Source organism: Oryctolagus cuniculus, chromosome 4 (genome assembly GCF_964237555.1).
Source record: "Oryctolagus cuniculus chromosome 4, mOryCun1.1, whole genome shotgun sequence".
Taxonomy (NCBI): domain Eukaryota; kingdom Metazoa; phylum Chordata; class Mammalia; order Lagomorpha; family Leporidae; genus Oryctolagus; species Oryctolagus cuniculus.
Genome location: NC_091435.1, coordinates 32,761,902 through 32,787,760, shown reverse-complemented (window position 1 = coordinate 32,787,760; position 25,859 = coordinate 32,761,902). Strand labels below are relative to the sequence as shown.

Below are 25,859 nucleotides of genomic sequence, written 5' to 3'. Positions count from 1 at the left end.
AACTTCATCTACCATGAGGGCGCGGGGCAGAGAGCCTCCATTCAACCGCTGCCAATGACAACTGAACCGCCGTCTTACGCAGGGACTACCGAACCAATCAGGTTGAAGTCAAGCAGAGCCACGGAGAACCGGGGTTTATAATCAAACCTGAAGCCCCCGCGAGCCAACCTGACGTAAAAACACACCCTCTTTCGCCCCCGCCCTCCGCTTTGCATTCTGGGTATTGTAGTTCTGGCCTACTCCATGCACCTTAGGGAGTAACAGACTGTGGGTGGAGGGGTTGTTGCTTTATTTTGGGCGCCTTGGTAAGCAAGCTCAGGGTTCGCTCCTTTGTTCGGGTTTCTAGGGTAAGTTCCCATTAACCTCTCCTGCCGCCCCTAGCTCTTTGGGAGTGACCCTGAAACCGTCAGTGAGCTGCTCAGTACTGATGTTTTTGTTTTGGCGTAGATGAGTGGAAGTGCTCTTCAGGCAGTCATCCTAAAGAGCAGCGACACAGTTTCTCCACACACTGGAGGGGGCCCAACAAACACGGGGTGTCTAGAGAGTGTCTAGAATTGCCTTTGTGGACCGGTCTTACCACATGTAACGGCCATTTCGGGCGCTTGTGCGATGCTTTTGAGATGCCCATCTCCAGTGGACTCACGGTTTCTCACTTCTTGGTTACTGGTAATCCTCAATGACTCCTTTTCGATACGGTTTTGTTGTTACTGCTGTCGAAGTTCCTAAGCCCGGAGATCCTGGAGACGGAAATTAGTTACTCATTTTAGACAGAAGTAATTTCTGTTGACAACAGATCAACCGGCTATGGGAGTACATTATTGGCTTTCTAGCTGATTTGAAAATACACGAGGATATTTTCAGAAGGTTTGCAGAAAAGTGGACTTAAAAAGATGACAATTACTTTCATGCAAAAATTTTTTTAAATCCACGCCTATGAGGGGCAGTATCAAAAAGTTCATAGAAAGTGTTTATGAAAAAACTGCATGAATTTCAATTTTGTTTTATTCCAAGAACTTTTGGAAGTACGTTTTTATTTTGTTCTATTTTATTGTTCATTCCTTTTTTTTCTCTTGTTTTAATTTTATTTAAGTTATACAAGTTTCATGTATTTCATATCTACAGATTTAGGAACATAGTGATATTTCCCCCCACTACCATCCCTCCCACCCATGCTCCAACCTTTCTGGAAATACTTTTTAATGGAAATCTTGATGGTGTGATTGAAATGGAGTTGTGGCTAATCATGTTTCATTATAATATTTTATGTTTGTGTGTTTTAAAGATAACATTCAAATTACCAATAATGAGAATTATTCATTAAAATTTTTATAAAATGTACATAATTTTGCATTTGTTAAATAGTTGTTGAAATATTTGTTAACACAGCCATAAGGGAGAGTTGCTCATGTGACAAGTAAAGGAGATGTACAGCTCTCCAAAGACCACGCCTCTCTCCAGATGTAGTGTTGTACCCACATGAGATGAAGTAGAGGAGAGCCACACATTGAAGAAATTTGACAGTCCCTTATTGCCAGTCATGGTGAGCAGGCTCATGCCCCAAAGAACTCTGGACCCCACAGTTCAAAGCAACAAGGTTTCTAAAGGCCAAAACCACAAAGGGGGGAGGGGAATAGTTGGGTGCTAGGGTCAAGCTGACCTGAATTATATTTGGGACTTACACCAATTGTAATTCTGACGTAAGTCCAGGTACCGACCGAAAGCAGAACATACACAAATTACAATCTTGACATTAGTGCAGGTGCAGCCTGTTTTAAACTTGAGCAGTCAAGCTGCGGATTTCTAGGTTCTGCCAAGCAGAATGTGGTATACTGTTTCTGTCTTAGTTTTAGACCACCGGCTCGTGGTAGGGGGTACTTTTTCTTTTCTCAAGATGGAGTCTCATCTGTCTGTAAAATGGAGTCCCTGTGGTCATGGGTGTCACTTCAGTAGCAAAAGAGGAAGAGGGAGGCCCTTCCTGCTCATACCTGTAAGTAGCATGCGGCTTCATTGTATGTTCAGAAAGTGCCAGCAAACTCCTCCCCTGGGTGGAGAATTTGGCTTTCTAATGAGGAAAGGTCAACTTAGGTTATGAAGATCTGACTCAAACTGGTTTCTTGCAGCGTCAACTGCTTCCTCTTCCTGGTGCGCTGGCCCCCATCTGAGTGCAGTGTTGTGAGATAAGACATCCCACAATACTCTCTGAATAACACAGTTCGGATTTTCTGACCATGTTCCAGTATCCCCTTCATTTTTTGCCTAAATCCTACTCTCTTGCTTACACATTCAATTCATGAATATATCAGGTGTAGTGATATTTTTGGAGTGCTTACTTCATGCTAAGCACAGTGGTAGCAACCAGAAAGAAGAGACAGAAGATAAACACGCAATTATAATTTAACATGGTGTATCTCATATTGAAGTAGGGACTAAGAACAGAAACCCACTTGAAGAATGGTTGCATAATTTTATCTTGAAGGGAAAGTTTGGTAACAGAGGATATGTCTGAGAAGTCTTTTGAGGAGTTAAGAGGTGAGCAAGGTGAGCAAGGATGTAGGTGAATGCACCCGCATGGGAGACCAGGAGGAAGCACCTGGCTCCTGGCTTTGGATCGGCGCAGTGCTCCAGCTGTAGCAGCCATTTGGGGGGTAAACCAACAGAAGGAAGACCTTTCTCTCTGTCTCGCTCTCTCTCACTGTCTAACTCTACCTGTCAAATAAGTAAAAAAAAAAAAAAAAAGGCAGTAGAAATGATAATAACAGATTTCAAAGCAATTTTTATGATACCTATAATATACTTAGGCTTAGATAAGAAATTACTGGATTGTATTTTAAAATTAATTTTTGAATAATGGGAAACATAAAAAAAAGCATATGACCACATGGATATTTCCTTACATGATAGAAAAATGTATGTTCCTAACAACAAACCAGCACCAAACAGAATCTTTACGAGCAAAATTGGAAATGAGGTAAGAATGTCCGTCTACAACAATTATACAGTGTTCTAGAATTAACAGCCAGTTCAAGGAATAAAATAAAAGATAACTTTGGGAAAAGAATAAAGAACCACATTTATCATCATTTTCTAATCATATGATTATATGGATAGGAAATCAAAACTTAGGAATATATTTGAGAAACAGTAAGAATTAGTGAGCATTCCTTCAATAATATTGTACACAAAGAATTTCCTATATGCAAAGGATAATCCATCAGAAAGAAATGTATCAGGATTGCTCTCATTTATAGTAACAAACAGGCAGATAAAATCCATGGCAGTAAATTCAAGAATAAAAGAAGAAAGCTTTCAAAAGCTCTTAAGACTTAGGAAAGAACATTTATATAAATGTAAATGTACGAAAAGTCAACAAATTTATTGCCGAAAATGTTAAACATATATAAAAGTGGAATTAATTACCATGTACCACATGCAGATTTAATAATTAATAACTAGTAACTAATTCTGTTTATACCTGTCTCTACTTATTTCTCACCTCATGTTACTTTGAAGCAAGTAAGAGTTATATCATCTTATCCCTAAATACTTCAAAAGGTTATTTCTGAAAGACTAATTTTCAACACTCCCTATACACAAATATTATAAAAAGGATTATCTGCTTTTAAAAATTGTCAGTGCTCACATTTTTAATTGTCTTATAACTATAATATTGTTTCTTAGTTTTTTCTTTTGAGTTAGAATGCAAATAAAATCCAACATTTTCAGATTTTTGAACATAAATTGCTGTCTCCCAAATTTCCAATTCTGGATTTTGTTGATCTTATCTCCGTGATAGTTTTCTATGTTTGTCTCTTTTGTTTCATGTTATGAAATTATGTCTTTTTTTCCCTTGAAAGACTACTTTTCCTTTATTGTGTGTGTGTGTGTGTGTGTTTGTGTGTTTTAATTTGACAGAGTTAGACAGTGAGAGAGAGAGACAGAGAGAAAGCTCTTCCTTCCATTGGATCACCCCACAAATGGCCACCATGGCCAGAGTTACGCCGATCTGAAGCCAGGAGCCAGGTACTTCTTCCTGGTCTCTCATGTGGGTACAGGTGCCCAAGCACTTGGCCATCCTCCACTGCCTTTCCGGGCCACAGCAGAGAGCTGGACTGGAAGAGGAGCAACCAGGACAGAATCCGGCGCCCCAGCTGGAACTATAACCTGGGGTGCCAGCGCCGTAGGTGGAGGATTAGCTTAGTGAGCCATGGCGTCAGCCCCTGTTGTGTGTTTTTGCAGTATGGAGTAAAAGATAAAATATGTGAAGTCTTAACCCCCAGTGCCTAAGAATGTGACCTTTTTTGTTATAGATGTAGTTAGACAATATGAGGTCACACAGGAAGAATGATCTTTTAATTCATTATTAATGGTGTTTTGATAAAAAATGACATTTAAAGGCACAGAGACATAATGAGGTTGCCATCTGATGATGAAGGCAGAAATGGGAGTTATGCAAGTAAGACAAGTGTGGCCAAAGATTTCCGACAAGCAAGCAGAAGCTAGGAAGAGACAAAAAAGTCTCCTCCTACAGCTTTCAGAGGGGACATGGCCCAAGGAACACCTTGTTGTGGGGGCTTCTAGTTTTCCCCGTTGTGAGAAAATGAGTATCTCTTTTTTAAGTCCTCCAGTTTTTTTGGGACTTTGTTATAGCAACCTTTATACTGTCCAGCTGGAAAATATTAATGACAACCTTTGTTGGTGAGTGTGTCTGCAGTTACTCACCATAGGCTTGTGTGTTGGGTACCTTTTGAAAGGGAAGTAGTGATTAAAATGTAAAATACAAGGCCACAAGGCCGGCACCGCGGCTCAGTAGGCTAATCCTCCGCCTGTGGCACCGGCATCCTGGGTTCTAGTCCTGGCCGGGGCGTCGGATTCTGTCCCGGTTGCCCCTCTTCCAGGCCAGCTCTCTGCTGTGGCCCGGGAGTGCAGTGGAGGATGGCCCAAGTGCTTGGGCCCTGCACTCCATGGGAGACCAGGAGAAGCACCTGGCTCCTGCCATCGGATCAGCGCGGTGCACCGGCCACAGCGCGCTGGCCGCGGCGGCCATTGGAGGGTGAACCAGTGGCAAAAAGGAAGACCTTTCTCTCTGTCTCTCTCTCACTGTCCACTCTGCCTGTCAAAAAAAAAAAAATGTAAAATACATAAACTTCCATTTAACACCATGACTACAATGAATGGAATTACCCCTTCTCTACAAATAGATGGAAAACAAGACAAAAAACAAGAGTTTTAGGTCTTGGAGAATAGGCGAGTGATTGCGGTCCCTGAGAAAAGGAAAAGAACTGAAGTGAAGTTTAGTTTGTCTGGATTTCTCTTTAGAGACACATTCAAGGCCACAGTGTGTAGCAGGAAATCCCAAGTGAAATGTAAATGCTCTGTTGAGTTGAGGAGGCAAACATCAGTGTTCAAAGCTTCTACAGAGGCTGAAGTTGCAGAAAAGGGGTCCTGAGAATTAAGAAAAGTTTTATGGAAAACTCCAGACATTTCCAGAATATTTGTGTACCTTTACCTTACACAGACCCCAACATTATACCCCCAAATGAACTAGAAATCAATCTCAGACCTAAATGTAAGGACTAAAATTATTTTGAAAATATAGAAGATATTGGAATTTTTTTCTTTTAAAAGATTTATTTTTATACTTATTTATTTGAAAAGCAGAACGTTGGTTCATTTGCCAAATGCTCACAGCAGGCAGGGCTAGGCTGGGTCAATTCAGGAGCCAGTAATTCCATGCACGTCTTCCATGTGGGTGGCAGGAACCCAAGTACTTGGATAATTATTTTTTTGTTGTTGTATTTGTTTGTCTTGGGATTAGCTGGCATTCTTGGATCTCTGATTGATGCCTTCATTATATTTGGGAAAATTCTTATTTCTGTCTCTTCAAATATTGACCCTGTCCATTTTCTTTTTTTGTTTCTGTGATTTCAATTATACATAAAGTAGTCCCATCTCATTATTATTTTTTACTCTGTAGCCATTAATTTTCAACTCTATTCTTTCCACTTTGTTTCTCTTGAATATTTTTCTGTCTTTACATTCACTAATAATTTATTCACTGAGTCAAATCTATTAAACATATTCCATGAGTTTTTAAATTTATATATTTTTTTCATTTCTAGTATTTTCTGTTAAATTTTTATGTTGAATTCTCTGTCTTTTCTTTCATTCTCTGCATTGTCCCACCCCAGCACTTCATGCGTGGGCTGTTTTAGAGGCTAATGGTGGCACAGGAAAAGCCTGTTTGAGACCAGCATCACAGGAGGTTATGAACTCAGTGGAAGAGAGACTGAACAGAGCTAGATTCACTGAACACACTGCAAGAAAGCAGTGGGCACACAGGTTGAGTAGAGGATGACAAATGCTACCATAGGCTGCAATGGGACAGATGAGGAGCAGGCCAGCTGGAAACTGACTACTGCTGCAATGTGGTTTATTTTTTATTTTTTTATTTTTTTGACAGAGTGGACAGTGAGAGAGAGAGACAGAGAGAAAGGTCTTCCTTTGCCGTTGGTTCACCCTCCAATGGCCGCCGCGGCCAGCGCGCTGCGGCCGGTGCACCACGCTGATCCGATGGCAGGAGCCAGGTGCTTCTCCTGGTCTCCCATGGAGTGCAGGGCCCAAGGACCTGGGCCATCCTCCACTGCACTCCCTGGCCACAGCAGAGAGCTGGCCTGAAAGAGGGGCAACCGGGACAGAATCCTGCGCCCCGACCGGGACTAGAACCTGGTGTGCTGGTGCCACTAAGCGGAGGATTAGCCTAGTGAGCCGCGGCACTGGCCGCAATGTGGTTTATAATCTGGGAGATACGTGTCTGACAGATTTCCACTGTAGGGCCTTTTCCATCACTAATGCACTGGTGATTTCCTTATTGCTGGGGATTTGTACCAGGGGCTTCCTTATTGCCAGGAACCCAAGTGACCGCCAACAAAGCTCCACTGGCTTCTCTTTCTCTTAGAATTCTTTGCTTCATGTCAAGCTGAAGTGCATAGATTTGGCAAATACTTCCAATGAAGAAAATTGCTGATGCCATCCTTCCTAAGAAAATATGTTACATCTCTATGAACAGTTTATTCAGAGGTCTTTGCTTTTCTATAAATCTAATGTTTTTTTCAATTTGTATGTATCTCATAAATACAACATGATAAACCTAGTAATTCTTCTTTTTTTTTGACAGGCAGAGTTAGACAGTGAGAGAGAAAGAGAGACAGAGAGAAAGATCTTCCTTCCCTTGGTTCAACCCCCCAAATGGCCTCCATGGCTGGCGTGCTGTGCCGATCCGAAGGCAGGGGGCCAGGTGCTTCCTCCTGGTCTCCCATGCGGGTGCAGGGGCCCCCAATCACTTGGCCATCCTCCACTGCCTTCCCGGGCCATAGCAGAGAGCTGGACTGGAAGAGGAGCAACCGGGACAGAACCGGTGCCCCAATCGGGACTAGAACCCGGGGTGCTGGCCCCGCAGGCGGAGGATTAGCCTAGTGAGCCGCAGCGCCTGCCCCCCTTCTCCTTTTTAGAGACTTGATTGTCTTTAAAGAAGAACCCAAGGATGATACATCTTTTGTGAGCTCTCAGACATAGCTGTAACTTATGAGCCATAATAATATCCTCCATTTAATACACTAAAAGGAATTCATTCTTGAGAACAAGTTTTACTATTAAGTGTTATAATACAACTATTTGGTGACAGAGATTCTACATGGGAAGTTAGTGCACAATGGCTGTTATTTATTTAACATATGACACTCTTTGTTTTTTAAAAGATTTATTTATTTATTTTTTGACAGATAGAGTTATAGACATTAAGAGGAAGAGACAGAAAGAAAGATCTTCCTTCTGTTGGTTCACCCCCCAAATGGCCGCTACGGCCAGCGCTGCGCCGATCTGAAGCCAGGAGCCAGGTGCTTCCTCCTGGTCTCCCATGCGGGTGCAGGCGCCCAAGCACTTGGGCCATCCTCCACTGCCTTCCCGGGCCACAGCAGAAAGCTGGACTGGAAGAGGAGCAACCGGGACTAGAACCCGGTGCCCATATGGGATGCCGGCGCCACAGGCGGAGGATTAACCAAGTGAGCCACAGCGCTGGCCCAACATATAACACTCTTATGTATGACATCAGTGATCATCCCAGGCTCTTGACAGATCTACCTCAGTTATGGAAGCCTTTTGGGTCCACTAGCTCGACAAGGCCATAAGCAAAGTGGAAGTTCTCTCCTCTCTTCAGAGGAAAGTACATCCTTCTTTGGTGGCCCCTTCTTTCCATTAGGGTCTCACCCATAGGGGTCTTTTATGTAGGAAATATTTTGCCAGTGCCTTGCATTTCCATGGCTGAAGTGCTTTTGGGTAAATGCAGTCTTTTCTGTGTTGTTGAGCTAAGAGTTATAACTTGTCCCCTAGAGTCTGCGTTCTACTCAGAGACTGAAATGGACAGATGTCTTAACTTGTTGATTAACTCTGGTCATGGCTATGTGAATACTGTGGTGAACAGGATTTTAAGATCACATTCAGCCGGCGCCATGGCTCACTAGGCTAATCCTCCGCCTAGCGGCGCCGGCACACCGGGTTCTAGTCCCGGTCGGGGTGCCGGATTCTGTCCCGGTTGCCCCTCTTCCAGGCCAGCTCTCTCCTGTGGCCCGGGAGTGCAGTGGAGGATGGCCCAAGTGCTTGGGCCCTGCACCCATATGGGATACCAGGAGAAGCACCTGGCTCCTGGCTTCGGATCAGCGCGATGCACTGGCCGCAGCGCACCGGCCGCGGTGGTCATTGGAGGGTGAACCAACTGCAAAAAGAAAGACCTTTCTCTCTGTCTCTCTCTCTCACTGTCCACTCTGCCTGTCAAAAATAAAAAAATAAAAAATAAAAAAATCACATTGAAACTCAGAGGAATGAGAATCATAATGAATTAGCAATGTCTGCTTTGTGATTCAACATGGGAGCTTGGCACACATGTTATTCCTGTGTCTAGTTGTATCCCAGTAGTTCATTCTTGGCCATGATTTTGCTTTCTGGGGTTTCAGTTACATGCAGTTTTAGTTACCCATGACCAGTTGAAGTCCAAATATATTAAGTGGAAAATTACAGAAATAGACAACACATACATATTAAATTGCATGCCATCTGAGTGGTGTGATGAAATCTTGATCCATCATACTCTGTGTCTAGCATATCTATGAATTATAATGCCTTATTTATGAATTAAACTATATCATAAACATGTATGTATGTGTAGGAAAATGCAGCATAAATAGAACTTCATCCTATTCACAATTTCATCCACTGAGGATCTTTCAAAGTATCTCTCCTGAGTTGGGGTAATTACTGTGTACTAGAATTTTAGTAGGGATTATATACCCAAGACATAGGAAAGATAAAGAAATAAAAAGACAAGTGTAGTACAGACTGTGAATGGGGTGTCATGGGTTTTGTTGTCTTGTTCTCCATTATATACTCACTTAGTAGAACATTGCTAAATACAATAGGCTTTGATATTTTAACTGAACCAGTAAATAAAAAAGAGTAAATGCAGAATATATGTGAAAGCTTCGAAGCAAGTCCATTCACTAAGTGTGAAGGATCCAGCTGCTTAAAGACTGAGACCCTTTGTAGCTCAGTGTTGTATTTCTACAGCATGCCAGCCATACACATTATATGCCTTTGAATGAGTGAATGAGTGAATATGTATTGGAGCAAACCATCATAAATATTTCTAGTGTTGCTCAAAACGTTGTTTTTAATCCATTTTTCTCTAACCTTTTACTGATTAAACATTGTGTCAAATATTGTACTGAGGGCAGTTTTTACTTCAACTAAGGACACTACATAAATGTAAATGTAATATCAAAGCTTAGTCCGGCGCCGCGGCTCACTAGGCTAATCCTCCGCCTTGCGGCGCCAGCACACCAGGTTCTAGTCCCGGTCGGGGCGCCAGATTCTGTCCCGGTTGCCCCTCTTCCAGGCCAGCTCTCTGCTGTGGCCAGGGAGTGCAGTGGAGGATGGCCCAAGTGCTTGGGCCCTGCACCCGCATGGGAGACCAGGAGAAGCACCTGGCTCCTGGCTTGGGATCAGTGCAATGCCCCTGCCGCAATTCACCTGCCAAAGTGGCGATTGGAGGGTGAACCAACAGCAAAGGAAGACCTTTCTCTCTGTCTCTCTCACTGTTCACTCTGCCTGTCAAAAAAAAAAAATAAATAAAAAAAAAATCAAAGCTTTAAAGATTTTTACCAGTTGCTTCATAAACAGTGTATTCCACAACTTAAAATGATGTTTATAATTTTTATCTTGTTTATTAGCCATTTGTGTCTTCTGCCGTGCGTCTAAACATTCAAAGGTCACATTATTTTGATGTTGAAGTTCGAGACAAATGCTTAGACTCATAAGAGATAAACCACTTCCTTCTGGATTGCTGGTTATAGATATAAAATAGCATGTAAATATCTATTACTTAAGTGCCTTTTAAATTATAGAGGTGTATACTTTTCTGGATAGTTTATTTGAATGATTAATAAACATAAAATAGTCATAATTACCATTTGTTTAATTCTCTAATAACTTATAAATTTTATTTTTAAAATCTGATTTTAGTTGTGATTTAGTAAGGTTTTATAAATAGGAAACTGGGATTGAGAAAGTTAGGTGTTACATAATTTTTTAAAATTTATTTGACAGAGTTAGACAGTGAGAGAGAGAGAGAGAGAGAGAAAGGTCTTCCTTCCATTGGTTCACCCCCCAAATGACCACTATGGCCGGCACTGCACCAGTCTGAAGCCAGGAGCCAAGTGCTTCCTCCTGGTGTCTCATGTGGGTGCAGGGCCCAAGTACTTGGGCTATCCTCCACTTCCCTCCCGGGCCACAGCAGAGAGCTGTACTGGAAAAGGAGCAATTGGGACTAGAACCTGGCACCCATATGGGATGCCGGCATAGCAGGCAGAGGAGTAACCAAGTGAGCCACGGCACCAGCCCCCAGGTGTTACATAATTTAAAATTAGATCCATCTTGGTCTCCCATAGCAAAATCCCATATACTAATGGCTTAAGCAACAGAAATATGTTTTGTTAGAATTTTGGTGGCTGAAAACCTGAAGACCAAGATGCCAGCAAGTTTGGTTCTTTTGAAGTTCTCTTCCTAGCTTGAAGATGGCTGTCCTCTATGTCCTAATTTTATATGGAGAGGAAGAGAATTAGAGCGGTAAGAGGAATGGAAGGAGGAGAGAGAGAACAGAAAAAAAGAGAGAAAGAGAGAATCTTCCTCTTATAAGGACACAGTCCTACTGGATTACAGCCTCACTCTATGACCTTAGGAAACCTTAATTACCCTTTTAAGAATCCGAGTTAGGGATTCAACATATGAATTTGGGGGAGACACAATTCAGTCTATAAACACTATATTATTTTCATAATCTATTCTGTTACAATTTTTAGATAAAGATGAAGTGATTCAATACATTTGGTTTTTCATTGTCTTCTCATTGTGATTTACTTTGTGACCTACCATTAATAACTGTGTGAGTATTTCTTTGGCACATAATACATTTTTTAATTCATTAGTGGATACCATCCCTTACAGAGAGCAAGTTCATGACCACATAGACTTTTTTTTTTCCATTTTTTACACTACATGATTTTTTTTAACTTTTATTTAATGAATATAAATTTCCAAAGTATGATTTATGGATTACAATGGCTTCCCCCACATACCGTCCCTCCCACCCACAACCCTCCCCTTTCCCACTCCCTCTCCCCTTCCATTCACATCAAGATTCATTTTCGATTATCTTAATATACAGAAGATCAGCTTAGTATACATTAAGTAAGGATTTCAACAGTTTGCTCCCACACAGAAACATAAAGTGAAAAATAATAGATGATTTTTTAAATGATGATGAAATCAGGTCAGACCTATTGTCATGTTTAATCCCAGTGAGAGTCAAGTTGGGAGTTGATAATTTCTTTTTTCTTTTTTTTTTTTTTTTACAGAGGATCAGTTTAGTACACATTAAGTAAAGATTTCAACAGTTTGCACCCCCATAGAAACACAAAGTGAAATATATTGTTTGAGTACTCGTTATAGCATTAAATCTCAATACACAGCACATTAAGGACAGAGATCCTACATGAGGAGTAAGTGCACAGTGACTCCTGTTGTTGACTTTACAAATTGACACTCCTGTCTATGGCATCAGTAGTCTCCCTATGCTCCAGTCATGAGTTTCCAAGGCTATGGAAGCCCTCTGAGTTCTCCGATTCTTATCTTGTTTAGACAAGGTCATAGTCAAAGTGGAGTTTCTCTCCTCCCTTCAGAGAAAGGTACCTCCTTATTTGAAGACCTGTTCTTTCCACTGGGATCTCACTCGCAGAGATCTTTTGCCAGAGTGTCTTGGCTTTCCATGCCTGAAATACTCTCATGGGCTTTTCAGCCAGATCCGAATGCCTTTAGGGCTGATTCTGAGGCCAGAGTGCTATTTAGGACATCTGCCATTCTATGAGTCTGCTGAGTATCTCACTTCCCATGTTGGATCACTCTCCCCTTTATTTATTCCATCGGTTAGTGTTAGCAGGTACTAGACTTGTTTATGTGCTCCCTTTGACTCTTAGTCCTTTCATTATGATCAATTGTGAACTGAAATTGATCACTTGGAATAGTGAGATGGCATTGGTACATGCCACCTTGATGGGATTGAATTGGAATCCCCTGGTATGTTTCAAACTCTACCATTTGGGGCAAGTCAGCTTGAGCATGTCCCAAATTATACATCTCTTCCCTCTCTTATTCCCACTCTTATGTTTAACAGGGATCACATTTCAGTTAATTTTTAACACTTAAGAATAACTGTGTATTAATTACAGAATTAAACCAGTCATATTAAGTAGAACAGACAAAAAAACTACTAAGAGGAGGGATAATGTATTAAGTTGTTCATTAACAGTCAGGGCTATGCTGATCAAGTCACCGTTTCCCATAGTGTCCATTTCACTTCAGGAGGTTTCCTTTTTGGTGTTCAGTCAGTTGATGACCACATAGACTTTTATTCTTATATGATTTTGAATTTTTTGTCTTCAAAGTATGATTACATTATACATTACTTCAAATACAAATGACATACTTTAATTTTTCTTTCTTGCAGCTCAAGAATTCAGAGAACAGTTATAAGCCTAAAGTCAGTTTTGGTTTCTCAGATTTAACTAGGCCTTACATAATATAGGGATTCATGTGTCTCATCCTCTATGTAATCTCCATTGCTCCTGAACTCATCAAACAGTATTTGTCTACAACAAGATCATTAGATTTCAGACATAGCTTCTGAATCAATCAATAAAACAATTCCAATGGATAAACCAGGGTCCCTGGCAGTTAATATGGATTGCAGAATATGGCAACATGTATCAGTTTTCAGAAGGTTTTCTCTTTTCAACAAGGAAAGCTTTGAGAAAAGTGAAATGTCTGAAGTATTTATGTAGGCAGTTTTGTAATAGAAAGTTATAGTCTTAAACATTTGACTGATGTAAAGGAGAAATTCAATAAGGGCACCAAGTAACCGTGGTAACTTCAATTGTATGTAGGCTGGGGCCATAAAGGAGAGAAGCGAAGGGATGTAAGCATGTTCATAATGCTTTGATGCTACCCAAGTGCTCTAACTCAAATATTTTAACAACCACCCATCTGAAATTTGAGTAATAAGCATTGAAAGGTTTTGACTATGTTCGTCAAGGTACTCTTGGTCCAAATTTGGACAAAATCCACTAACTTGAAACATAGTAGTGTTTCCCAAGTATAGCAGAATTCCCACCTCTGTGACATTGGTGTATGGCTCTTACATATAATCATTAAGTGTATAACATTGATTACATCTCTTTAACAGGGATGGCCGGGGAGTGCCAGAATGGAAAGATCCCTTACCTCAGTGAGCTTATAGCTTAGTTGGATGATCCCAGACATTTAAGAATTAGTTGCTGAAATAGTGATACCTTTTTAAGTGTGATAACTACTTCAAAGGAAGATTTACATTGGTGGATGGTGACTATTTTGTTATTATTTCATATTTTAGTTTATATACATTTTCCTCCATGTATTAAAGGGAAATAGTTTTTGTCTTTGTTTTTACTGCAATGATAGATAGATTTAATTGGAAATGGGGCCAAAATTTCAGTAAAGAGAATAATACTTACAAAGGAGTCTAGAGTTCACATTAATCATTTAAATACATTCCTAGTGTAATAAGTTATCTCTTTTCCTGAAAATTTTCTTTTGCAATATTCTAGGGGATAAGTTTGAACTTATTTCAGTGCCAATTACTTTAAGAATTTCAAATGTTAGCAATAAGTTGTTTTATTCATGAAGATGATCAGTTCTGAGGACGATGTAAAATATACTAGAGCCTTAGATTTCCCCTTTTACAAAGTGATTTTTTTTTCCTAAAATTTAGGCCAACTGAAACCATTTTCTTTGGATACTCATTGTAAAACATTGAAACAATTGCTGGTGCTGTGGTATATTGGTTAGAGCCCCCACCTGCATCACTGGCATCCCGTACTAGGTTCTGGTTTGGGTCCCAGCTGCCCTACTTCAAATTCCACTCCCTGCTAATGCAAGTGAGAAAGCAGTGGAAGATGTCCCAAGTCCGTAGGCCCCTGAACCCACATGGAAGTCCTGGGTAAAGCTCCTGGCTCCTGGTTTTGGCCTGGCCCAGCCATGGCTGTTGGAGCTATTTGGAGAGTGAACCAGCAGGTGGAAGATTCTCTCTCTCTCTCTCTCTCTCTGCCTGTGTGTCTGCCTTTCCTTCTCTTTCAAATAATAAATAAATAAATAAAACGTCAAAATGCAAAATAGTATACAAATACAGAAAACTCTTTTCCTTTCAAACACTCCGGCTTTCCTATATGCTGTTTTCTTGTTTTTTTTTTTTGTTTTTTTTTTTTTTCCCCTACATAAGCATGTATTTTTTTTCAATATTTTTTTTTATTTGACAGGTAGAGTTATAGACAGTGAGAGAGAGAGAGAAACAGAAAGGTCTTTCTTCCGTTGGTTCACCCCCAAAATGGCCGCCACGGCCGGTGCTGCACCAATCTGAAGCCAGGAGCCAGGTGCTTCCTCCTGGTCTCCCATGCAGGTACAGGGGCCCAAGCACTTGGGCCATCCTCCACTGCCTTCCCGGGCCACAGTAGAGAGCTGGACCGAGGGGGAGCAACCAAGACTAGAACCCGGCACCCATATGGGATGCTGGTGCTGCAGACGGAGGATTAACCAAGTGAACCACGGCGCCAACCCCAAGCATGTATTTTTAACAATATAATTGTGCTTATATCATAAATATTCTTCTATAATTGCTTATCCAACTATAGATATTTTGGATATCTTCCCACGAGGTTATACAAATGGGGCATCTTCAAAAAGGTGATGGGGGCATGTATGTTGAAGAAACCATGCAAGGAATTAAAATTTTGTGGGTGAAAATGAGCTTATCTTTTAATCCATTTCTTAATGAACTTTTTGAAGTCCCCTTGTAATTTCAGTCCAATAGCTACACAATATTCTACTACACAACATTTGGTTTATTTCTGTTTTTTTTTTTTTGCTATTACATACACTTATGCAATGAAATAATTTTATGTCTATCTTTCTCTTTCTATGATTATTCATGTTCACTATTTATTTGAAATTAAGACATAGAGAATTTTTACAGAAATGGCCAATTTTCACTCCAAAATGCTTTTCCAACTTTTCATACTCCTCTGTGTAAATGTATGTATGTCTGCCCCTCCTTGCCTTCTTGCCAGACTGTGCAATATCAACACTTACCAATCTGATGGGGTGTGATTATTGGATTATATTATGGTTGCCTGATTATTGCACTTATATGTTGGTAAGTAAAGTTAAAAATCCTTGTTTCTACTTACAGTTAATGTATAACTATTTTGAATGAATTCTTTGTTCATATCTTTTACCCATTAGTTGATCATCTTAAAGATTATTTGGGGGACATTTATTATCAATATTCATATCAAAACATCCAGTTCTATATTACAGTGATTTCCCCAGAATGTGACTCAGTTTTTATTTTATTTATGCTGTCTTTTACTATATTGAAGTTTTCTAAGAACAAGATGTATTTTTCCAACTAATGAGGGTCACTGCATCCTGTTATACAGTTTTATGGTTTTTTTTTTCCAAATTGGTTTTACTAATCTGTGTCAAATTTAGTGCCAGAAAAAACTATCGCAAAGGATTCTGTAGCATTTGTTCATATTGTGACAGAGTCTTTTCAAAATTACATTGTCAATTAAAAACTCTGAAACTACGGTTTCTTGATCAATTTCCTCTGTTTAATTGATTTTCACTGGATTGTGATTTTCTGAGTAATTATCATCTCTAAGTAATGACAATTGATTTCTGCGCTAAGTGAGAAAATAATAGAGAGGCAATGTAAGTGTGTGGAACATTTTCCTTCTTATCCGTACTGCAGTGGGGCAAAGGAATGGGAGACTCTGCTGCTTCCCAGGCTGTGAAAACTGTGTGGAACCTGCTGCGACTCTCTCCAAAAGGCCATCCAACCTAGTTGCAATCTAAGCACATAGGACAGCCAAGCTGTTCTGCTATAAACTCAGGTTGCTGGAAGGACATGCGCCACTCCTAAATTATTCTTATTGCTCAACGGCCTGCTTCTAGGATTGCTCATGTTCCACCTCCTCTGTCTCTGAGGATTTTTCCCCCTGGGGCTGGTTCAGATAATTGGTGCATCTTCTGCTTTGGTCTCTACTTTTTGATCCCTGCTGAATGACTGATTTCTGAATTCAATTTTGTTTTCATCCCCTTCTTATCTCAGTACTCTGTTATTATTATATAATATTTTGTATTTATAAAATAATATAGGTTTTTTTCCCCCCCCGAGTGTCTTGGCTTTCCATGCTTGAAATACTCTCATGGGCATTTCAGCCGGATCTGCATGCCTTAAGGGCTGATTCTGAGGCCAGAGTGCTGTTTAGGACATCTGCCATTCTATGGGTCTGCTGTGTATCTCACTTCCCATGTTGGATCATTCTCTCCCTTTTTGATTCTATCAGCTAGTATTTGCAGACACTAGTCTTGTTTATGTGATCCCTTTGGCTCTTAGTCCTATCATTACGATCAATTGTGAACAGAAATTGATCACTAGGACTAGTGAGATGGCATTGGTACATGCCACCTTGATGGGATTGAATTGGAATCCCCTGGTATGTTTCTAACTCTACCGTTTGAGGTAAGTCAGCTTCAGCATGTCCCGAATTGCACATCTCTTCCCTCTCTTATTCCCACTCTTATATTTAACAGCAATCACTTTTCAGTTAAGTTTCAGCACTTAAGAAGAATTGTGTATTGATTACAGTATTCAACCAAAAGTATTAAGTAGAACAAACAAAAAAAAATACTAAGAGGGATAACATATCAAGTTGCTCATCAACAGTCAGGGTGAGGGCTGATCAAGTCACTGTTTCTCATAGTGTTCATTTCACTTTAACAGGTTTCCTTTTGGTGCTCAGTTAGTTGTCACCTAAAAAAAACAAAAACAAAAACAAAAAAAAACCTAAATGAAAGATCTCCACGAGTGAGATCCCAGTGGAAAGAATGGGTCATCAAAGAAGGAGGTACCTTTCTCTGAAGGGAGGAGAGAACTTCCACTTTGACCATGGCCTTGTCTAAATATGATCAGAGTCAGTGAACTCAGGGGGCTTCCATAGCCTTGGCAGCTCATGACAAGAGCCTAGGGTGATTACTGAGGCCATAAACAAGAGTGTCAATTTGTTAAGTCAACAACAGGAGTCACTGTGCACTTACTCCTCATGTAGGATCTTTGTCCTTAGTGTGCTGTACATTGAGATTTAATGCTATAACTAGTACTCAAACAGTATTTTTCACTTTATGTTTCTGTGTGGGAGCAAACTGTTGAAATCTTTACTTAATATATGCTAAACTGATCTGTATATAAGGAGAATTGAAAATGAATCTTGATGTGAATGGAAGGGGAGAGGGAGTGGATAAGGGGAGGGTTGCGGGTGGGAGGGACGTTATGGGGGGGGAAGCCATTGTAATCCATAAGCTGTACTTTGGAAATTTATATTCATTAAATAAAAGTTAAAAAAAATGCTACTGAATAAAAAAAAAGAAAGAAAAAAAAGATGAACTATTGGGAAACAAACTTTTAACACATAGGCCTTTTGTGGGCATCCAAACTAATACACAAACTGTATCAGACCCCAAATGACAAAGTCAGTCAAGTAATTGAAGATTTGTAAACTAATTCAGTAAGTCTTTCTTAGGCATTTAATCTACTGTGCAGCAGCTACACATTGAGAGTGAAGTCTTGCGGGGTGAAAAGATCAACACTGTATCGTGAGCTTGAAAATTTTGCTGTATTAAATTTGACTCCACAGTTTAAAAAAATAAATAAAATAAAATAAAATAATATAGAATAGATTTTATGTATAACATTTATGTTTAATTGTGAAGCAAAGTAATAAAATGAACACCAGTGAATTCCCCTTCCCATCTGAAAACTTTATCAACACCATTTCTAATACCGTGAATCTATCAAAGTGTTTCTTTCCCGTCTTTTCTTGTTCCTGTTTCCCTCCAAGAGGTAAATTTTTTTGTTTACTATTTCCTTGCCTTTTTAAAAAAAGTTTTATGATTCATAAAGACCAAAGAATGTATTATTTTGGTTTAGTTTTGAATTACAAGTGTGTAAAGGGCCCCACACTGCTATCATATTGTTTGTGTCAATTTTCTCAGGGAAGTAGAACCGCTGCCTGTGATGTACAGTAAGAGACTTACAATAGGGATTAGAATTTAAGCTGTAATGGAACAAATTGGGCAGTCTGTGTAGGTCTTCTTTTTTGGCTCCTTTGGCTCAAAGCTATGGCTTTGCATTTGAAGTTAAGCTGAGCATGAAGTAGCTGGAAGACCAGGGACAAGTTGGAGACATGTCTGTCTCTCAGGGCCTCCAATCTTGATGATACAGCAACTTGAAGGATAAGATGATTCTCTCCACCAAGGAGTGGAACTACACCTGGCCAGAATCAGAGAGGCTGATGGAGGAGATCTCGAGCTGATTTGGGGAACTCTTAGGCCACGTTACTGTCTTCTGCCAAGATCAACAGTAACGTACGTGAGCTGCAACTGCGTGTGAAAAATATCAACATTCTGAGAGTTGAAAATTTCACTTTGCAAACTGCAGAAACTCACTATATTTCATACAGAAAGAGACAGTAGTTAGGTGCAGTGGTTAAGGACACTGGCATCCCACATCAGAGTGCCGGGGTTGCAGTCCTGGCTACTCTGCTTCCCATCTAGCTTCCTGCTGATGTGCATTCTGGGAGGCAGCAGGTGTTGGTTCAAGTACTTGGGTCAAAAGTTTTTTAGTTTGGGGGCCGGTGCCATGGCTCACTTGGTTAATCCTCCATCTGCGGCGCCGGCATCCCATATGGGTACCGGGTTCTAGTCCCGGTTGCTCCTATTCCAGTCCAGCTCTCTGCTGTGACACAGGAAGGCAGTGGAGGATGGCCCAAGTGCTTGGGCACCTGCACCCGCATGGGAGACCAGGAAGAAGCACCTGCTCCTGGCTTTGGATCGGCACAGCATGCAGGCCGCCGGCCATGGTGGCCATTTGGAGGGTGAACCAACAGAAGGAAGACGTTTCTCTCTGTCTCTCTCTCTCACTGTCTAACTCTGCCTGTCAAATTAAAAAAAAGTTTTTTAGTTTGATGAAATTAGAATGATATCTTTTTGTGATATGCTTTTTTGTGATTGTTAATGATATTGAACATTTTTTCAAACATGTACTCTCCTTTTTTAATACTAAATGCCCAGTCATATAAATCTGCCCATTTTTTTAGTATGTTTTCTTTTTCTTCCCAACCTATGGAAGTCTTTATATATTTTAAATACTAATATTTTACAGATTGTATGTGTTGCCAGTATCTCACTGACTTATTTTTGAATATCTTTATAATGAGTTTTACTGACAAAAATTCTTAATTATATAAAGTCAATTTTATGATTCATATTCTCTGTATCTTATATAGAAGCCCTTAACCTATTGTAAGATCATTAATATATTTCACCATATTATTTTTCATTGGTTTTCAGATTGGGTCTTTAAAGAGCTAGGAATTGATTTGTATGTCTGCATTCTGATAAGAGCTTATTCCAGTATTAAAAAGATTTATTTGAAAGGCAGAGAAAATGAGAGACAGAGAAAGCAAAGGAGATCTTCCATCCACTGGTTCACTCAACAAATAGTCATAAAGGCTGTGCCATGCTGAAATCTGGAATCGGGAATTCCATCCTGGTCTGCCACATGGGTAGCAGGGGCCCAAGTACTTGGGTCATCATCCAACACCTTCCCAGGCACATTAGAAGAGAACTGGTTTGGAAGTGGAGCAACCAGGACTTGAACTGGTGCCCCAATATGGATGGTGGGAGTCATGGCACAACAGATTAAACTACTGCCTGCTCCTCATATTCCATTGTGTTTTTTTTCTTTTTTTGCGTATGTAAAACTATTAGCCCAGTACTATTTATTAAGAAGTTCCCAATTTCTATTGTGTTTTACATGGCCATGTTTTTCACATATCAATTTTCAGCACACACAGGTCTGTTTCTAAGCTTCATATCTTGTTTTACCAGCCAATTGATCTATTCCTTCTAAAATTATTATAGCTTCATAATACTTTTAATTATAAGGATAAATACTAATCCTCTTATCCAGGAATGTGGTGGCTGTTTTTCTTTCCTTTATTCTTTATGAAAATATTAGAGAAATTGTATGGGACGACCCAAGTTGATCAGGTCGAGTAAAATGGAACCACATTAGTCCTAAAACTTCTGAATGAATCTATGAATCTCAGATTTGTCTTCCTTGTCTGCCAGCCCAGGATTTGAGGCTTTTATCCTCGGGGCATTTTTACCACTTTTTGGTGTTTACATTGAGTTTTGGCAAACTTAGTTTATGTTTTAGTCCCCAGAGGTTTTTCACAAATCCTCAGGTGCCCATTCAGCATATAATAAACTTCATGCAAGTTCTCTTTTTCCCCCAGGTGACAGGGTTCCTTAATATATCTAATCTCCAGATTTCTTATGCTGCAACCTTAAAACTCTGAGCCAAAAATGTCATTTTTTAAAGATTTTATTTATTTGAAAGACAGAGTTACAGAGAGAGGTAGAGCCAGAGAGAGGGAGAGAGGGAGAGAGAGAGAGAGAGGGAGAGAGAGAGAGAGAGGTCTTCCATTCTGCTCGTTCAATCCCCAAGTGACTGCAACGGCCAGAGCTGAGTTGATCCGAAGCCAGGAGCCAGGAGCTTCTTCCAGGTCTCCCATGTGGGTGCGGTGCAGAGACCCACGGACTTGGGCCATTTTCCACTGCTTTCCTAGGCCATAGCCGAGAGCTGGGAACCGGCACCCATATGAGATGCCGGCACAGAATGGCTTTACCTGCTACGCCACAGTGCCAGCCCACAAAAAAATGTCATATTTTTAATTACCTGTTGACCTCTGAAACTTTGAAAGTTTCTGCTCGTGAGATAGGATCAGTAAAAGTGACCAAACACTGAGATGGCAGTTGCTGCCATTAAGGTCAATTGATTCAGGTCCAGTTCTTCTGGCTTTTTTTTTTTTTTTTTTTTAAGATTTATTTGAAAGAATTACAGAGAGAGAAAGAGAGAGAGAGAGAGAGAGAGAGAGAGAGAGAGAGAGAAAGTGAATCTTCCATCTACTGGTTCATTCCCCAAATGCCCAAAATGGCCAGGGTGGGATCAGGCCAAAGCCATGAGCCAGGAGCCTCTTCTGGGTCTCCCTATGGGTGCAGGGGTCAAAGCACTTGAGGCATCTTCTGCTGCCTTCCCAGGCACATTAGCAGCGAACTGGATCAGAAGTGGAGCAGCCAGGACTCAAACTGGCACCCATATGGGATGCTGGTGCTGAAGATGATGGCTTAACCTACTATGCCACAGTGCTGGCCCCCTTTGACTTTATTGTATATTCTTAAAGAAGATGGAGTGAACTACATGTTTGGATAGAAACTTGTCTTTGACATTTTTTGTTGATCTTATTTAAAAATTAAAAATCAGAGATATCTTGGTCTCTAAATCGGTGTGTACTAAACAGTAATAGTGAAAAGCTATGCATAAGTGAGGCAGCTTAGGAAAATGTCAATGTCAATATTTGCCATCAAGAAGTTTAGAAAACAGGCCAGAGTGTAGAATTGCCAAAATGACATCCCCCAAACTAGCAAGTAACTGAAACAACCTGCCAAAACATAGCAGATTATTATATTATTATGTATTATTCAATGCCAGGTTTTACTGTGACTCTAGGGTACTTGGAATGAATTTTGAAATTATGAATTGGAGCTCTGCCATTGGAGTCCTTTGCCAGATTCTGCTATCAATACTCATGCTTTCATGATCACTGCCACAGTAGTCCACTAACATTTTGGCATAGTATAATTTGGATGTCGTTTGCAGTGGCCTTTAACTTTGACATTTAGCTTTATGAGGATGGAGCAGGGACAGGAATCATTTCCATGTTTCAAGCAGTGTCCTCAGCAGAGTGGTCAGGTGGGATACTTCAGAGAGCCCAAGCTTTGGAGACAGATGGTATACATTCTGAGGGAATTTTTTCTAGCCCCTGTGAACCTCAGACAACTCAGCTGCAAAAATGAGGATCATAATCCCTTCTTTGCAGAAGTGTGGTCTGATTAAAGTGAGATGATACATGTATGACAATTAATAGATGCTCATTATTAGTAGCATGTATTATTATTATTCTTTCCTGTTTGTAGAAGTAATATATACTTACTAGAGTCTTGTATAATCCAGGACACATTACTTATCTTTTCTAGACAGGATTACACAGTAAAGGCCAGATGATAATTATTCCTTTTTCTTAAGCAATAATTTTCCTTCTATCAGAGAAGAGAGCAAGAGAGGTAGAAGGGGGTGGGTTTGGAGGTCTTATTTACTAGGTTGTTCACCAATGGGAATTGTATTTATTGCTTAGCTTTCTTCCTCATTTATTATAGGCATAGACATCAAGTAAAAAGTTGAACTATCATATAGACTGTAGGAAGTTATATATGACCACTCTCCTTGTAGGCTGAAGTTTGAATACAAATATTATTAGCAAAGTAACTCAAGTGGAGCCAAACTGTATTACAGCACTTATGGTGAAGGTTGCTGCCAAGCTAATCTTCCCTAAATAGTGAATTTATCAAGTCATTCTCTTTGAATCTATCAGAATCCACCTTTCATATGCCCTAATGCATCACATCTAAACTTCGCTGCCAGGCTTTCAAGAATCTCCATACATGGGTCTCCCTTGTTGAAGCCAAATATCTTGTGTTATACCCTCAGTTTACCTTGCATTTTAGTGAGCACACAGACACGTTGTCTGCAGACTTTACTCCTTTTCCATTATTCCTGCTTCTTCCTTTTCCTGGAATAACCTTTACTGAGACTCACAGCTGATAACTTATGCACAGTATATGTGCGCCCATTCAGTGCCACCTTGAGCATTTCCCCCAACTAGTCCCTAAATACCCCGGCCCTCAAATTGGAACTTTGTATACCTAAGTTTTTGTCATCATCAGTTACTCAGCTCATAATTAAATGTTGACTTTTATTGTGCACTCTCATATATGTGAAATAAAGCAATATTCCAATTGCAATATGGGTTCCTTGAAAATAGAATATGTCTTGTAATTCTGCATTTCTTACAAGCCTAAGCACAGGATTGAACTGTTAACTGTTTTTTTTGTTTTTTTTTTGTTTTGTTTTGTTTTGTTTTAAGATTTATTTATGTATTTGAAAGGCAGAGTTACAGAGACGCAGAAGCAGAGAGACAGGTTTTCCATCTGCTGGTTCACTCCCCAAATGGCCACAACAGCCAGAGCTGGGCCGATCTGAAGCCAGGAGCCAGGAGCTTCTTCTGGGTCTCCCATGAGGGTGCAGGGGCCCATGCATCTTCAACTGCTTTCCCAGGAGCATTAGTAGGGAGCTGGATCAGAAGTGGAGCAGCTGGGAACTCAAACCACCACCGCAGGTAGTGGCTTAACCTGATAAGCCACAGCTCTGACTCCAAATCCTGAACTGTTAACATATGCTTGTTAATTGATGAGCAATTTGATTACAAAAAGCATTTTTTACATTTCCCCTATTATCACCTGTTGATTTAATAAATCTGTGTGCTATTGCAGATTCTGATTCTAATTTTTTTTAAAGATTTTATTTATTTATTTATTTGAGATGTTGGAGTTACAGACAGAGAGAAGGAGAGATAGAGAGAAAGGTCTTCCATTCCTGGTTTACTCCCCAAATGGCCACAGCAGCCGGAGCTGGGCTGATCCGAAGCTAGGAGCCAGGAGCTTCCTCAGGGTCTCCCATGTGGGTGCAGGAACCTAAGCACTTGGGTCATCTTCTACTGCTTTCTCAGGCACAATAGCAGAGAGCTGGATCAGAAGAGAGCAGCCAGAACTTGAATCTGCACCCATATGAGATGCTGGCATTGCAGGTGGAGGCTTAGCCCACTATGCCACAGTGCCAGCCCCTGGTCGTAATTCTTGATTTCTGAATGATTTTTAAAAATCTTTGTATTCAAAACACAAAACTTGAAGATGATAAAAATGAAAATTTTATTATGTTTGCCAAAAGTATATTTATTCATAATCCCATAATTAGCCTGAATTATATAGAGAAAACAAATACATTTTCTCAGTCAAATTTCTCTTAGAGGTAGAAGTCTCACCATATCTTCTATAATCATCTGGTCAGTCTTCAAGTCTGAATCCTTAAATTACCACTCTGGTTGCTATGGGCACAACCCAGGAGCCGGTTCTGTAGCATAGTAGGTTAAGCCAGGGTGTAGGCATCCCATATGGGCACTGGTTCATGTCCTGGCTGCTCCACTTCCAATCCAGCTCCCTGCTAATGCTCCTGGGAAGGCAGTAGAAAATGGCCCAAGTGCTTGGGACCCTACACCCGCATTGGAGACCTGGAGGAAGCTCCTGGCTCCTAGTTCTGGATCAGCCCAGCTCCGGCTGTTGCAGCCATTTGGGAAATGAACCAGAGGATGGAAGATCTTTCTTTCTGTCTCTCCCTCTCTGTAGCTCTACCTCTCAAATAAATAAAAAAATAAACAAACAAACTGACACATCCCATCAACTTCGAGAACTTTATAGCAGTGAGAGAAAACAGTTTATTTTACTAGTTTATTGTAGGATAACTATTTCTAGATAATCATTATATTCCTTTCCTAAGACATGAATCCTAATATATCCTAGATTTTTTTTATAATTTGTTATCTCTTTTATTAGTCATCATATTATTGTGTATTTTCTTTAAAAAATGAATTTTTTATTCTAGTTAAGGATACTTGTAGGGTGCACTTTAGACTAATTTTTAGAAGCATATTATACAAACTGAGCATTTATAATTCAAAAATTCAAAATGCTACAAAATTGGGAACTTTTGGAGTGCTGACATGATGCCACAAGTGAAAAATTCCACATTTGACATCTTGTTATGGGTCGCAGTCAAAATGCAGGTATACTAATAATATTGTGTAAAATTACCTGCAGGCTATGTATATAAGTTACAGAATCACAAAAGAACTTTGTGTTTAGACTTGGGTCTCATCCCCTCAAATATCATTATGTATGAGAAAATACCCCCAAATCAAAATAAAAATCCAAAATGCAAAACACTTCTGGTCACAACGCTAATAATCCAGAATTAACTCTTAGTGTCTTATTTGTACAAAGCAGATTTAATGTAGTGTATATTTTAAAAGCATCAGCAAATTTGTTTCATTGGCAGTTTTCCCCCCAGATTCAAGTGAAAAATGCACTCC

The 25,859-nt window shown here is 40.1% G+C and overlaps 1 long non-coding RNA gene across 2 annotated transcripts in view; it reads left to right on the top strand.

Annotated features, from left to right (window-relative positions):
- LOC103350586 (uncharacterized) overlaps nucleotides 1-25,859 on the top strand; it is a 143,753-nt gene that overhangs the window by 929 nt on the left and 116,965 nt on the right. Inside the window, exon 1 of one of the 2 annotated variants that reach the window (XR_007924707.2) lies at nucleotides 33-220. The exons of the other annotated variant lie outside the window; for it this stretch is intronic. This is a non-coding gene — a long non-coding RNA (uncharacterized lncRNA). Of the gene's footprint in view, nucleotides 1-32; nucleotides 221-25,859 lie in introns of those variants that run through there. 2 annotated transcript variants of the gene reach the window in all.